Here is a 16,234-nt window from a genome sequence, read left to right as displayed (position 1 = left end):
TAGAAAATGGACTGACCAGTGCATTATAAAAAGCAGTCGGTTCCTAACTACATTTCATTGATGCCCTGATTTCATTCCGTCCTGTTAATCTTGCCTGTTGTACTGATGAGTCAACCTTTTAATGTGCTCTCGCGCAGAAACGCCAATAACGTGAGATCATGTCCTCCATAAAATACTCTATGAACTGAAATTAGGAAAAACAATCTCTGCTTTCACACTTATTCAAATTTAGACTGGTAGATGTGTTTCAATTTCAAATCTAGACTGGCAGATGGGTCTTTAATGGTTGAAAATACTAAAGGGCATATTTACAAGGCGGCGATAGAAAATTATCGCCGCTTTTGCGGCCGTTTTCGGCCGAAAAGCAGCGATAATTTTGTCGCCTAATTAGCAAGGTCACTCTAACACGTGAAACCTTCCATTAGCGCAAGTATTCTTAACGCCCAGCTTTGCATCTCTAATGAGATGCAAAGTGGGCGTTCCTGACATGACATGACAAATGTCGCTAAGCGACATTTCTCCTACCATCAAGCCCCACGCTATGAAGCATAGCGGCAAGAAAAGTAGCGATAACCCCTGTTATCGCTACTTTCCTTACGCCTGCTTCAGGACTGACTTAGCCATGATATTCTATGGAAGGTGGATATCATGGCTAAGTTTGTGAAGCCCTATCAACAAACTAACGCCACATTTCGTGAGATTATCGCTGGGTTTCCAGCGATAATCTCACGTTAGGCAGTTAGCGCTAGGATTTTTATCGCTTTTGAGATAAGCGTTGCTAATAGCACGCTATCTCAGCGACAAAAATCCACGCTAGCCGGTGATAATTATCCTAGCGCTAAGTGCGCTTAACGATAATTATCGCCGGTTGTTGCTGATATGCATCCAAATTTTAACATGTAATGAATGTAACCTATTGCGATTATTTTTAGACAGGGCTATTTCACGACTGAAATATGTCAAACAATTATTTGCCATTTAAGACCTATTCGCAATTAAAATATGCTAAACCAATCTATATCAATTCATTCTTTAAGTGTATCAACTTTATACAGTTTATTATACACCTACAAGTTTTTCACCGCATGAAAATATACAAACAACGTGTGAAATAATCTATCTACAGGCGCAGAAGGGAATAAACCCACTGCTGCGCCTCTCAGGGCCAATTGACATTTGTGGGGTGTCCAGGAGAGAGTCTCCCAACATTCCAATTTAGGACGGAACTACAAGGGGAAACAAAAGGGCGATAATGTAATAAAAACATAGGCTGCCCATCCACACATATAAATTACATTGTAGGCATACATTAAAAAAATAATTTAATTCACGTACACCTGCCAACATTTTACAATGGAAATCCTTGAAGGCCTAAGCCCTTTTATGGATGTGAAGATCTCAGAAACATTAAATCCCACTCAAGTAGTGGGATTCACGGAGTTCCTTGGCATGTTAAGACTTGGACGTTTGTAAACCCTCACATGTTTGTAGATATGTACACACTCCTCACATTTCTCTTTCCAGCATAGAAGGGTTTCATTTTTGTCCTGCTAAGGGCTATCCTAAATTACTTTCCAGGGGAGAAAGGAAAAGGATTACACCCATTTTTTTTCGGAGGGGTGTGCATGACAAGTGGTTTTACCACAAGGAAAAATATTTTCCCTGTGATGATTTTTTAATTTTTTTAAATATGTGCAGTTGACCATTGCATTCTATTCCCTTGTGCAGAACTGTCTGGCACAACTAACCCCATGTTAAGGGAGTGGTATCCTGATTGGTAAATCAGAGATTTTTCATTGAATGGATGTGGTACTTATCACACAACTCGTAATTGAGATCTGCGCATTAACAGAAGTTACTGCACACATTGCGTATAATCGGGGAACCATAATTGAGACATACCCCTTCTACGTGCTCCTCATCGCCCCTCAGTTTTATAATACAAGCCTCCTGAAGAGCTAAACGGCTGCGAAGAGCCAACAAAACTCCTCTATCCCTTGCTTATCCCAAACATTAAATAAAATGCTATTTGTCCTCCATTCTCCCAGCAAAAGCGGCATGTTTGAATTCTCAAGAAAACATCTCTAAAATCACAGCTAAAAACGTTTATACAATGCCAAAAAATAGTCCACTTACTTCTGTTCCTGGTGCCACCACACTCAACAAACATCCCACATTCGTCTCTTACAAAATATACAAAATCAAAAAGAAACTTGAGGACTGTGATCACAGCTTGTGGATCAAGGAAAAACTATCTAATACCAATTCTCCAGTTTTCTCATGCTCTCTTCAAAATCAAGCTAGTCTTTCCTTACAGTTCTTTCTCCTTTCTCATTATACCAATTTCTCAGCTGTTTCCGATACCGGAACCGCGTCCGTATTCTGGAGACCCGACCACTACATCCATAGGCACATACCTTGTTCACATTGTTCACCCTCACTGGCTGATCCTTGTCAAAACTTCTCTTCAACATGGTGCACAGATTCCATTAAAGCTGCACAGATCTAATTAATACCTGCTTAAAAATCGTGACCTTGGTCCCACTAATTTCCCTACCTCGGGCCTCCCATTTCAAGGTTAGCACAAGAGGCAGCTGTTCTCAATTTCACTTAGTCAGTAAGATTGCCTCCTAGGCTTGTTACTATATGGCCTCAGGGTAGATAAAAGGGTTTGACTTGTGTCTCTCATAGCACTGACAATTGGTCAGTATTGGTAGCTCCTATTTGGGTCCAACCCAATCTGTTTCAGAAACATATATGATTCAAATGTGACTCTGTTTGGAAAGTAATTGAAGAATATTATGATTAGGTCACAATATGTTTTGTTTCCTAATTTTAATTTGCATGTCTATATTTTTGTTTTCTCTTGGTTGGAGGGGTAATCTTTCCTTTCTCCACAACTCTCTTGTGTTTCTTTGTTCTCTCTGTGTTTCTCTTTTGGGCACTTTTTTTAAGTCGAAGCATGGATAGACAGTGAACATGTTAACTTTATGTTCTTGACCTTTCAGAAATATATTTTAAAAAGGAGGGACAAAGGAAGAATGGGTGGTAATTTCACCATCTGCTTTCTCTATTTTGGTCTGCGGTATTAGCTTGAACTGAGAATATATCTGGTAAAGGAAATACCCGTACTCAAATAGTTTGGGGTTTTGCTTGCTCCAGGTCAATATTGTGAGTATGAGAGTGCTAGAAATTGAGTTACTGGTTGACTGTGTCAGGCACAAGCAAACCCCAAATTGACCTGTGCTCAGCCTCCTGGTAGTTTGGCAAAGAGCAGTCAGGCTAAACTTAGAGGCACTATGTAAAGTGTTTATGCAACACTTCAAACAGTAAAACTGTGAAAACACCACACAAAAAGGATCACACACTAGTTAGAAACATATAGCTTAATTTAATAAATGAGACCAAAATTACAAAAATCCATTCAGTCAATCAATCAATCAATCAATCAATCAATCAATCAATCAATCAGTCATTTGTAGGGCACACTACATACCCGCGAGGGTCTCAAGGCGCTGGGAGGGGGGGCCGCTACTGGTCGAACAGCCAGGTCTTGAGTAGCCTCCTGAAGGTCAGCAGGTCTTGGGTCTGTCGTAGGCTCAGGGGGAGGGTGTTCCAGGTCTTGGCAGCGAGGTGGGAGAAGGATCTCCCGCCGGTGGTTGTTCTTCGGATGCGAGGGACGGTGGCGAGTGCGAGGTCGGCGGAGCAGAGCTGGCGGTTGGGGATGTAGAAGGAAAGTTGTCTGTTGAGGTAGGCTGGGCCGGTCTTGTGGAGTGCCTTGTGTGCGTGGAGGAGGAGCGTGAAGGATATCCTCTTGTTGACGGGGAGTCAGTGCAGGTTTCTCAGGTGGGGGGGTGATGTGGCTGTGGCGTGATACATCGAGGGTCAGTCGTGCAGAAGCGTTTTGGATGCGTTGCAGTCGTTTGATGAGCTTGCTCGGGGCTCCCGCGTAGAGGGCGTTTCCGTATTCGTGTCTGCTGCTGTGGAGGGCCTGGGTGACTGTTCTTGTATCTGTCGGGTTCCACCTGTAGATCTTGCGGAGCATGCGGAGGGTGTTGAAGCAGGAGGAGGAGACGGCTTTGACTTGCTTGGTCATGGAGAGCGTTGAGTCGAGGATGATTCCCAGGTTGCTTGCGTGGTCGGTGGGTGTCGGGGCTGCCCCCAGTGCCATCGGCCACCAGGAGTCATCCCAGGCTGAAGGGTTGGAGCCGAGGATGAGGACCTCCGTCTCGTCCATGTTCAGCTTCTGTCGGCTGATCTTCATCCAGTCAGCGACGGCCTTCATTCCTTCATGGAGGTTGGATTTGGCGGTTATGGGGTCCTTGGTGAGGGAAAGGATCAGTTGAGTGTCGTCGGCGTAGGAGATTATGTTGAGGTCATGCTGTCGGGCGACGTGTGCGAGCGGGGCCATGTAGATGTTGAACAGTGTCAGGCTGAATGAAGATCCCTGGGGTATGCCGCAGATTATCTCAGAGGCTTCGGATCAGAATGGGGGGAGGCGGATGCTATGGGTTCTGCCAGAGAGGAAGGATGTGGTCCATTCCAGAGCCTTGCCTCGGATCCCTACGGCGTGAAGGCGTGCGCGTAGTGTGCAGTGACAGATGGTGTCGAAAGCGGCGGAGAGGTCCAGGAGGATGAGGGCCGCGGTCTCACCGTTGTCCAGCAGAGTCCTGATGTCGTCGGTGGCGGCGATGAGGGCAGTCTCGGTGCTGTGGTTGCTGCAGGACCCTGACTGGGAAGGGTCCAGGATTCTGTTTTCTTCGAGGTATCGGGTTAGCTGTCTGTTGACGATCTTCGCGATGACCTTGGCTGGGAACAGAAGCAGAGAGTTGGGCCGGAAGTTCTTGAGGTCTCTCGGGTCTGCCTTGGGTTTTTTGAGTAGGGCGTTGATCTCAGCGTTTTTCCAGCTCTCTGGGAAGGTCGCGGTCTCGAGAGAGAGATTGAAGACATTGCGCAGATGGGGTGCAATTGAGCTGCTGGCTTTGTTGAAGATGTGGTGCGGGAATGGGTCTGACGGGGAGCCGGAGTGGATTGTGCTCATGGTTTTGATGGTGCCATCGATGCTTACGTTGGCCTAGGCTAGCAGGGGTTCGTGGTCGATGGTGTGCGGAGAGTCTGTTGTGTTGATGTCTGTTGGGGCTGTCTGGGTGTTGAAGCTGTCATGGATGTCTGCTATCTTGCGGTGGAAAAAAGTGGCGAGGGAGTCACATTAGGCTTGCGACGGCGGAATGTCGTTGGTGTTGGATCTGGGGTTGGAGAGTTCCTTCACGATGTTGAAGAGCTCCTTGCTATTGTGTGCATTGTTGTCGAGGTGGTCTTTGAAGGAGGTCCTCTTGGCAGTCCTGATGAGGTGATGGTGGTTGAGGATTGGCGTCCTTGTGGGCTGCGTGGCTGTCCAGAGTCTGTTCACTGTGCCATTTCTTCTTTAGTTTCCGGCAGGCTCGCTTGGAGGCTGGTGTCTCTGTGGGAGGGTTTCTTCAGTGGGGCGAGGGTGTTGGCGCAGTCGTCGATCCAGCATCTGAGGCTGTGGGCAGAGTCGTCAGTGTTGGAGGGTTCAGTGGGTGGGCTGAGAGCGAGGGTTGCGTGTAGTTGGTCTTCGGTGATTTCGCTCCAGCAGCGGCGGGAGATCTGTATGGTGCGGTGGTGTGTGGTGGGTTTCTGGAAGGTGAGGTGGATGCAGCGGTGGTCGGCCCAGAGGAGTTCGGTGGTGTGGCTGAAGGAGACGTGGGAGCTTGAGGAGAAGACGGGGTCGAGCGTCGAGCGTGTTGAATACCTCAGTAGAACCTGAGGTATTTAATTTTAAAGTTTTAGATCACAACAAAGCGCCAACTGTGGAAATCTGGTCACGCCAGACCAGGACAAAGTCACAAGTTCAGGCCGACCGAAAGTGGAGTACTGGCCGGCTACAGTGACTAAGTTAGGCCCGCTGAACAAAGTACCTTAAATCCTGATTGTGGAGCATTGCATGGATCCGCGTAGAAGATGCACTGCGCAGCCGGAGCGCTGCGTTGGGTCCAAGATGAAGCAAGGCTGCAGTGTGAGGTCCTTTGCATAATCATCGAGGATTCCATCGACCGAACTTGCTATGTAAGTTCTGTTTCTGGGATGCAGAATGCAGCTGGCGATGCATCGGTTCCGAGGAGCTGCGAGACTGTGATGCGGAGTCCGTCATCATTGTCGATGCTGTCATTGGCGAGAGATGCGAGAGCCTAGGCCGTGGATGCACTGTGCCTTTGGGGCAATGCGTCGGTTACCATGGACTGAGAGGGCAATGCAGGTCTTTGCAACAGGTCCAATACACACAACAGCGGTGATGATTCAGTTCTGCTCGGAGATGAGCCACCCATCTGAGGAAATGCATTGGTTCTTCTAGTAGATGCGCCGCTCAGCAGAGGAGATGCGTGGGTTCGGCTGGCAAGCACTGTAGGCCCACTTCCAAGGGTCCAGGACTGGGGTGGCACCACTTAGCAAGGTAGACTCACAGATGGGAGAGTCGAGGTGCTGGTACAAGGTTGTTGGAAGCGTGTTATGTTCCTGAGGCTTCAGATAAGCCCTTGGAGTCACTCTAGGTTCTGGGTTCAAGAGATGCAGGCACAGTCCTTCTCACCCAGGCAAGAGGGCAGGCAGCAGGATGGGCAACAGGGCAGAATTTCTTTCAGAGCAGCAGTCCAGCAGAGTGGCAGTTCTTCAGCAGCACAGCAGTCCTTACTGGCAGAGTATCCACAGGTCTAGAAGTGGACTGAAATGGTGGTGTCTGTGGTCCGTCGTTGAAACACAGGTGTGCCTTCGAAGTGGGGAGAAGATTGTAGAGGTATGCTCTTAGAGTGCACATACACCCTGTCTTCCCTGCCCTGGCTCCAGACTAATTACAGGGGGCATGCAGCCCTCAGTGTGAAGACAGGACACAGCCCATTATGTAAGTGAGGCTAGGCCCAGCTCCTCACTCGTATCCTGCCAGTGATGACCCATCCAGCCACACCTAAGCTCCTAATGTGTAAGACTGTCTAGGAGGAATGCACAAAGCCCAATTGCCAACTACACACAGCTATATGACCAGACACAGGCTGCAAGCATCAAATGGTAATGCAAGAAAATGGCAACTTTCTAAAAGTGTAATTTTCGCAATTGCAATTTAAAATCCAACTTTACCATAAGTGACGATTTTGAATTGTGATTCCACAGCTATCAAAGTTAAAGGGGTTATCTCTTCCCATTTGGAAATTACACTTAAAAAATGTAAAATAAGGTAACTTCAGTGTTGTCCTAAGGGGGAGATAGGTCTTGTGGTAGTGAAAAACGAAATTAGGAGTGTTTCACTAGCAGTACATGTGAAACTTAAAAGTACATGTCCAACTTTTTATATACACTGCACCCTGCCCTTGGAGATGTCTATGACCTACCTTGGGGGTGACTTATATGTATTAAAAAGGAAGGTTTGGGCCTAGCAAAAGATGTAATTTGCCTGGTCAACATGGCAGCTTAAACTATACACACAGGCTCTACAAAGGTGGCCTGAGACCTGTTTAAAGGGCTACTTAAGTGGGTGGCACAATCAGTGCTGCAGGCCCACCAGTAACATTTAAATGGGCACATGTAGTGCAGTTTACTAGGGACTTATACGTAAATGAAATAGGGCAGTTGGGTATGGTCCAATGTTACCACGTTTTTAGGGAAAGAGCACAAGCACTTTAGCACTGGTTAGCAGTAGTAAAGTGTGCAGATTCCATCTAAAACAAAGTCAGCGAAAACAGGAAGTCTAAAGGCAAAACGTTAGGGGGAGACCACTCCAAGGATGCCTGGTCTAACAGAGAGTAGGGCACTGACTCTCGACTTGCAACATTTAGAAAGCAATTTTATGGATCACTAGAGGAGAGATATTGCTCCTCAAACGGAGTTGGGAGCTGACTAAAAATCAATATGGTGGCATGCATGTTTTTAAGGTTGGTTGAATGTGGTGTTTTAGTGGGATTTGAACTGTGTTGGGTTTTACATGTGTGAGTTGACAGCAAAGAGATTAAGCTACAGGACTGGTCTATGATAAAAGTCTGTGCCATTGGAGATCTCAAACTTACATGACATGGTATTAGATTTCTTCGAGAGTGGGTGTATTGCCAAGCAGTTTAACAGTGACTGGAAAAGAGAAGGGTTGGAAAATGTGATCTGGTCAGGATGAGATGTGACTCCTTCTCCAAGGGAAGAGTGTGTGTATATGAGCGGTGTCTTTATGTCTTGTAGTGGATGTGCTATAGCTGCCTTATGTGTCCATCTTCTCATTGTGTGGTTGTATAACAAAGAGTAAGAGAGCAGCAGCCTGATACGTGCTAAGGGCAGAAACAGACTGACTCAGGCTCAATTTTGTTAGAAAAAGGATCATGATGAGGGAAAACACCCAATATCATACCGCATTCAAATGTACACATGCTGTAGAATATCAAATCAGTGAGGAAAAGTTGGGTTTGATAAAGCTGAGCCAGATTTTGGCATATACCATTTGAAATATCAATTTCTTTTTAGCTGCTTAGTTAACTCTTGCTTCCATCTACTGAACCACAGATCACAGGGGAGAAGCAAAGGAAAATGAGACAGCTGTTTCTTATTTTTAAATGTTCTTTGTTATTTATATTGATTCCTCATCTTATTAACACAGTTATGGTGTATAACAAACAATGTCAACTCTGTACAACAAGTACATATCATCTAAAAGCGGAGACTCTAGATGAAAAGTGGCGCATAATGGGGTACAACTGTTAACATGATCGTCGCTAATTATTCCCAACAACAAGATGGTACTATTTCATCCCTTTGTATGGTACCAACTTAATGAGATGTAATTGAATAAAATTTGTTGATAAAAAAACCAAGTACATATCATATAAGATACTAAAATACAAATAAAAATGGGTCTTCGTCTGCAAGATCATATAATGGCATGATCATGCCATTAAAAGAGCAATGATGCACGGACTGATAAGAAGAAATGAAAAAGGGACAAATGCAGAACATAACATAGACCTCGAAACAAAGGGCCCGATTCACAAAGGGATTTAGTAGTAGTAAAGTTAGGATTCCTAACTTTACTACTACTAAACTGAGAAAAATACCAACTTTACGACTTTAGGTATTCACAAATGCATTTAGTAGTAGTAAAGTTAGGAATCCTAATTTTACTACTACTAAATTCCTTTTGTGAAAACCGAAAGTCGTAAAGTTAGGATTTTGTCTCGGTTTAGTAGTAGTAAAGTTAGGAATCCTAACTTTACTACTACTAAATGCCTTCTGTGAATACCAAAAGTAGTAAGTTTAGGATTTTGACTCAAATTAGTTCTGTGAATCAGCCCCCAAAGAGATTAGTCTAATACATGTAGTGAAACATCACAACAGACATGATGCCTCTAGGTCTCCAACATTTACAGTTGACAATTGTAAGACACAATTGTTTGATATAGAAGTTTAATTTATCACTTTGCACAATCTTCTGACTTCTGTAAGTGCAAATCCCTTTTTATTAACAAAATAACTGTCCTTTTGAATCAGTCATTATATTTTCGCATTGTGCTTACAACGAGTCTTTCAATATCTAAAATTTTACAGCAATAAGAGCTTATCTTTTATTTTGAAAAAGTTAATACAGTTTCTGCACGCTTTTATAAAGACCAAATTAAGCTAATTTTGTATCCAAGGGACAAATATATTACCTAGGACAAGGTGAAATTTCCGTTATGCAAATTAATCTTGCATTAATTTGTAGATTTCGTGCTTCACTTATTTCCAAAATTGTGGTATTATGCTATGTCACTTATGAGAACAATGCAAATTACCAGAATGTGAGCGGTTGCTGTTTGCGGCGTTTATATTATTCGCGCTATTTGTTTGAATGTGAAAATGGACAAAAGAATACATTTCACGACAAAATACAGCACCAATTGCTGGTTTTGCATTTCACATAATTTTTTCATAATGTTTGCTAAATTTCACATAATTACACGAAAGCAAATTGCACATATTTCGAACACCCTTGGTCTTTTTCTTTTACCATTGTCAGAAAACATGTTTTTTTATATTAGTTATAAAGTGTATCAACACTAAAAAATGAAAGTTTGCTGAAAGAATGATACTTTTCTTCATAGCCTCGTAATATCTCATATGAAATTCATAAAAACTATTTCCATTACTGAGATGTTAGAAATTCACCTACTCTAACTCTTTTGATCATGTATTAATTAGTATACCACAATGTTCTACTTTGGGTAAACAAATTTGGATTAAAAAAACTAAATAAAATGCTCAAGGTAAATCTTTGAAAAAAGGTAACAAAACATTTGAAAAAGGACAATGTCAATGAAAAGAATAATTACATGCCATGTTGCTCCTAATGGCCTTACATTCAAGGCTGTATGTGAATGGTTTGATTATGATTGCCGAGAATGAGATTTCTACAAAAGGCACAACTGTACATCTGTACTCTGACTCAGTCGCGGGAACTTGATTCTGCTCCCATTCAGGCAAAGAGTGGATTCCAAGAATGTCGATCCATTCACTCAGAAAATCAATTTCACTCATAAGAAATAAAAGAGGAATAGGTCTTATCGGTTACTTCGACTACAAAAGAAAGAAATACATTTATACGTTAGAATGCAAACACATTAACGTAATGGATTTCTTCAATCAGACTGCTCTATGTGTTTGTGCTTTTGGTGAATATGGTCAAACGCTACTTTTACATTCCCACCGAGTGCATTGGATACCGGCTAAGCCATATAAGCATGGAATGGTGCTTGTCACAGATCCGGGATGTTGTTTGCATATTTTTGTTATATGTTAGTATCCTGTGCAAGAATAATGCATTTTGGGTACCACAGGGCAGGCGTTATTAACAGCTGATCAAACGCCAGGCAGGAGACACCATAGGTTTTCTCCACCACTGAGCACTCTGAAACGGTTACAAAGGAACAAGATCAGTACTGTTCCAAACGCCAGAAAAAATTAAAAATTATAAATTTATTTATTTAAGTTTTTCATAGAGCTCTGCTAGCCAAGAAAAAAGCACCAAAGGTGGACTCAGAGTGCTATGATTCTTCTTGCAATGGAGGGTGGCCTGGTTGTGTTTACAAAACCCTGACAGTGCATAGTAGGTGAAACACAATGAATGGGATACTAGGGTTATCTGCCAAGGTAAGAATCCAAAGATGGTAAAGCTTACAAAGATGTAAGGGCCATATTATTCTGGTGTGAACATGGGCGTCTATGTGAATTCACATGGGCATATTATCAAGCCCATTATCGCCGATTTAGCAAGAGTTTCCTGCTGCTAAAGCGGCGATAATGTTATCGCCGTTCCTTGATAATTTGGCCCTAAGTTCAAGGCCAGATGGTAAATGTGCCAGTCTTAGGAGGTTGACCAACACAGCTGTAATCGTCTGGGAAGAGGAGGAATATCTAACTATATGCTGTGAAAACTAGCTGAGATGTTTGTGGTCCAGAACTTGTCATAATCATCCTCCAGTTGTAGATGCAATGCAGATAATTCCACTGCATAGATCCCTGTACTTGTATGGAACATCCACCAAATTTCTTGTATGTGGTCCTGCTTATCGGAGTGAGTCCTTTGTCAGAAGCTCTGAAGTTTGTGGATGGAAGGTACGAGGATGAACAGTTTTGGGGGTAGTTGAATGTGCAGTGGCGTAGAGACTCATGCACTGTGCTGATGATTTTGACGGTAGATATCTTTTTTTACTGGCAGCTAACAGAGATTTTAGGGCAGGTATAATGTGGTCTCCTATTGCCTTTTCAGGCCGGGTAGCATGTGGTTCGCATAGTTTTGATCTCTTTGAAGATTGGCAAGTTTAAGATGTCCAGAGTTCATGTTATATCAATGCAAACCTTTTTCCCTCTTCTATCCCTCTGCTATCCTTCTCACTCCAAATAACTGACTAATATCCACCTCTCAAATTACTTTTCTATTTCACTATACTAATTCAACACTAATCCTTTATGGGTTCCAGTGTAGCATGCTACTCACCGAAAAAGAGCTTTGACGCCTCTTTACGAGTAGTAAGCGCTATATAATTGCAATTACAATACAATACAATGTTTTTACAACAGTCCAAATGGGATAGTACCACTGCAATGATGAGAGAGATCATATGGGAGCAATGTAGCAAAGTTAAAACCCCCCATTTAGTAGGATAGTGAAAAGCAGTTTTAGTGGTGTTATTTGGTACTTGAAAGCTATAAATAAAATGTGGTACTTGTGGAGAAGCTGTTGATTGTTAAATACTGGCCCATTCAATCACCTTCAGTGCACAATGAATGACTCAATTACAGACATTCTGAAGCTTTTTTGCAGAGAGGAGGCTAAGGGCTCTGTCAGGTCTCAGTTATGGCTCCATTTTATACTGTGTCTGAATAATTGCATGTCTAATAAGCTTCAAATTGTAGCACCCTTCATATTATTTTTTATTTCTCACTTCAAATACAGTATGGGATCCTTCTCTCAGTGGTGGGTCCAAGAGTTATGTTCTAGCAGTTCAGTGGTGCTGGCAGATCTTGTATCTTTTCCTGGTTGACCACATTGCTGGCACTGGTGCCTATGAGGTTTCCAAAATGGTAAGAAAGAATGCATGCCCAATTGCATGCCCACTTGTTTTCACTCTAAAGGATATTAATATTTTACCTATATTTGAAAATTTGACATTAAACCTGTTCCAACTGAATTATATTCTCTGAAAGATGTTATGAACACTCTGTGAACCTCAAATAATTCAATATTGTGCTAATGATGGGAAAAAACATTATATTGTTGTACTCTATTGTGGATTCAGTTGTAGTGGAAAACAGCTTCCCGATACTAAAGAGAAAGATCATTGAACAATAGTGTTTATAAACAAAGAACAATTTACAACTTCGTCATATGCTAAAAAGAATGAAAAAAAGCAGATCCAATGTAATTTAACAAAAGTTCCTTGGAGTGTTTAGGTTCATTCATAAATTTGTAACTGTCTTTTCACATCATCATTGTTTTGTCATAAACATAACATATAGCATAATTTCTCTGAAATTATGTACCCTAAACTGAACTACTCTAACTGATTAACTAAAAGTTTCTAATTGAATGCTGATTGAAAGAGAACAAAAATTATAAAATAATTTAGGATGCGAGAAGTGAAGAAGAAAAGGTCATTTTTATATTTGTGGCTCTTAAGTTAGCTTTTAATAACTTAATTATGTTGTTTTTGATACTGTGCTATCATCACAAATTTGGCAAAAGAAGCATTTTTTCTACAGGGTTTTCACCGATTCAGTGTCAAAAGCAGTAGAGAGACACACATAGGTGGAAATGCAATGACCATTCTGCGCCGTAAAAGTCCTTATCAGCCATCAATAGCAAAGTCAGCTGCATTGTTCAGTCTGAATAGCCAAGCATGGAATACAGTCTGTGTGTTCAGAACGATTGTACGGCATTGTGCCAATTACAATAAACAGTTTTAAAGTACTTTAAAAAAATACTGCAGTGTGGGGACAAAGCACTGACAGTAATAGCTATTTCGAAGTGTGAGTCACATTGGCTTTCTTTTCTGTGGTTATGAGTAAAGCATCGGCCTAGATCCCAGGTACGATTCGAGTTTGAAGGATCTCACAAAACAATGCCACCATTGTGGGCACCCAATAAACATCACTCAGCTTAACATCATTTGAAGACCAGCCTTCAAACCCAATGGCTGTAGATGTCTGGAGGCGCAGGATAGTCATTGCTACATAAACTGTGGTGATTTCCTTACACTGGCTTACATAAGTGCCAGATCAACTAATTGACCAACAGTGGGAGTATCAACTATATGATTTATGTTCTTTGCACATAGCTTTTCGACGATTGTTTGTATTGTTTGCATTACACAATTTGGCAGTCGTTGTCCTGAACAATGTGCCTTGACCCTAATTCCTCTTAAGATGCTCCCTCTGATATAATTTTAGAACATTTTTAAACATGACTGAATTTTCCAGTCATTGGGCCATATGCTTCACTACAATGTGCCTCTCTCTTCTACCCAATCAAACCATGGTGGATCATAATTTCTAGCAGTGTCCTTCATGTCACTGCATTGGCTCAATGCCTGCAAGCCCCTAGCCTGTACGAAATCATGTTTCTTACCTTAGCTAAACCTTCGGCACATACTAGTTGATTACTTAACATCTTTAAAAAGTCATTTATTGGGAGTATTCTGGTGGGTCTCATTACCGTTGGGACCTGAAATATAATCAGGGACATGTATGCTTTTTGTATGTGACCCTAGCTGGATAGCAACAGAGCGTTGTAGAGGGGGCAAGCCCCAGTGGTGATTCATGGAGATAGGGAACAGAGGAAGGGTTTAGAGCTAGTGAAAAGGGTGAGAAGTCAGCCTAACTGAGGTGATCTTCCATTCTAGTGCACTGTGTAAAATTATGACTTCATACTTACGGTAGTGTCAATTTACACGGATGGAAAACTCTTTCCACCTTTGTAAAGGTGGTTAGGTTCTTCAACCTAGTGTCAACCTTTGGCTTTTGTCTCATTTGGTATAACCAGATATTGATTTGTGGTCACATTTAAGGTTCTAAAAGCACAGCTCCACACAGTCAATGCATTTGTAAAAGTGGTCTGTCTCTATTGATAAGAATGAGTAAAGCTGAATCCAATGATCCGGGTTAGTAACTAGATGGATTTGTAAGAGTACTTCATTACAAACTTCATTTAGGCACTCAAAGGAGTAATCCATTCGAAGAGAGTTGACTAGAATATTCACTATATCACAGCAGAGATTTCCCAACTAAGCATTTGGTCAGCAATATAATATGCTCTAAGAATGTATTTTTGTAGTGTCAAATGCAGCTTAAGATCCAAAGTTATGTACAGATTACTATGTAAGATGATTCACATGTGATGGGTCATACACAATCCAATACAAATAGTATTTGTATAGCGCAGCTTATCACCCCAGGGGTATCCAGGTGCTGTGCTGCAGGTCTCAGCCAGAGAGCCAGGTCTTGAGTCTCTTCCTGAAGTGGGTGAGTGAAGGTGTAGAGGGAGAGTGTTCCAGGCTTTGGTGGTGAGATAAGAGAAAGAGTGTCCGTCTGTGCTGCTATGATGGATATGTATCCTCTGTGCAAGGGCGAGGTGTGCGGAGCAAAGTTTTCTAGGTGGTTGATGGAAGGTCACGCAGTGGTTCATGTAGTGTGGCCCGAGGTTTTAGACGGCTTTGTAGGCATGGGTAAGGAGCTTGTAAAGGCAGCTCTTCTGTATGGGGAACTAGTAGAGGTCTTTGAGGTGTTGTGTCATGTATGTCATCTTGAGCATGTTAATGATCAGCCTAGCTGCTGTGTTCTGGATTGTCAGGAGTCTTTGCAAGAGTTCAGAGGTTATGTCGACATAGAGTATGTTGCTGTAGTCAAGTCATCAGGTGATGACAGCTTGTGTCACAGTTTTCTTGGTGTTGATGGGGAGCATGCAGATTGTGTGGAAGCAGGCTGTGAAGAAGGTGTTGACTTGCTGTTTCATGGTAAGTTCTTGTCTATTATGATACCAAGGTTGCGGGTGTGGTCTTCGGGTGTGGGGTGGGTCTGAGCTCCTTAGGCCACAAGACGTTGTTCCAGAGGATGTTGTGTCAGCCAAACATCAGGACTTCGGTCTTGTCCGTGTTCAGTTTGATGAAGTTGTCTCTCATCCATATCGCTACGTTCTTCATGCAATTGTGAAAGTTAGTCTTTGTCTGAGTGGGGTTCGCTGAGAGAGAGAGGAAGAGTTGGGTGTCATCAGCGTAAGAAATGATGTAGATGTTGTGAGATCGGACGATGACTGTGAGTGGTGTCATGTAGATGTTGAAGAGGGTGGGACTGAGTGATAAGCCTTGGGGTACTCTACAGAGGGTGTGCTTGGGGTGCAAGGTGGAGGGGGGGAGGCGAACTCTCTGAGTACATCCTGTTAGGAAGGACACCCTCCATCTGAGTGCATCGTCTGTGAGTCCGATCTGGCAAAGTCGTTGGATGAGTGTGGAGTATAGCAATTGGCTTACTCTTTTGTGGGTGGGTGACGTCCCTTGATAAACCCCTCCCTGCTCCTCCATAAACCCCTCTTACTGCTCCCTAATCTCATCCACCTTTGGAGGAAGCCACACCCCTGTTTTCCACCCACATTTACTGCTAAAAAGTATATTTGTGTGTGACAACTCTTCAGTTGGGGCAGAGAACTCCGCACACATAT

The sequence above is a fragment of the Triturus cristatus genome, chromosome 2_2, assembly GCF_964204655.1.
Source record: "Triturus cristatus chromosome 2_2, aTriCri1.1, whole genome shotgun sequence".
In the NCBI taxonomy this organism is placed as follows: domain Eukaryota; kingdom Metazoa; phylum Chordata; class Amphibia; order Caudata; family Salamandridae; genus Triturus; species Triturus cristatus.
Note: the sequence above shows the minus strand (reverse complement) of the source record.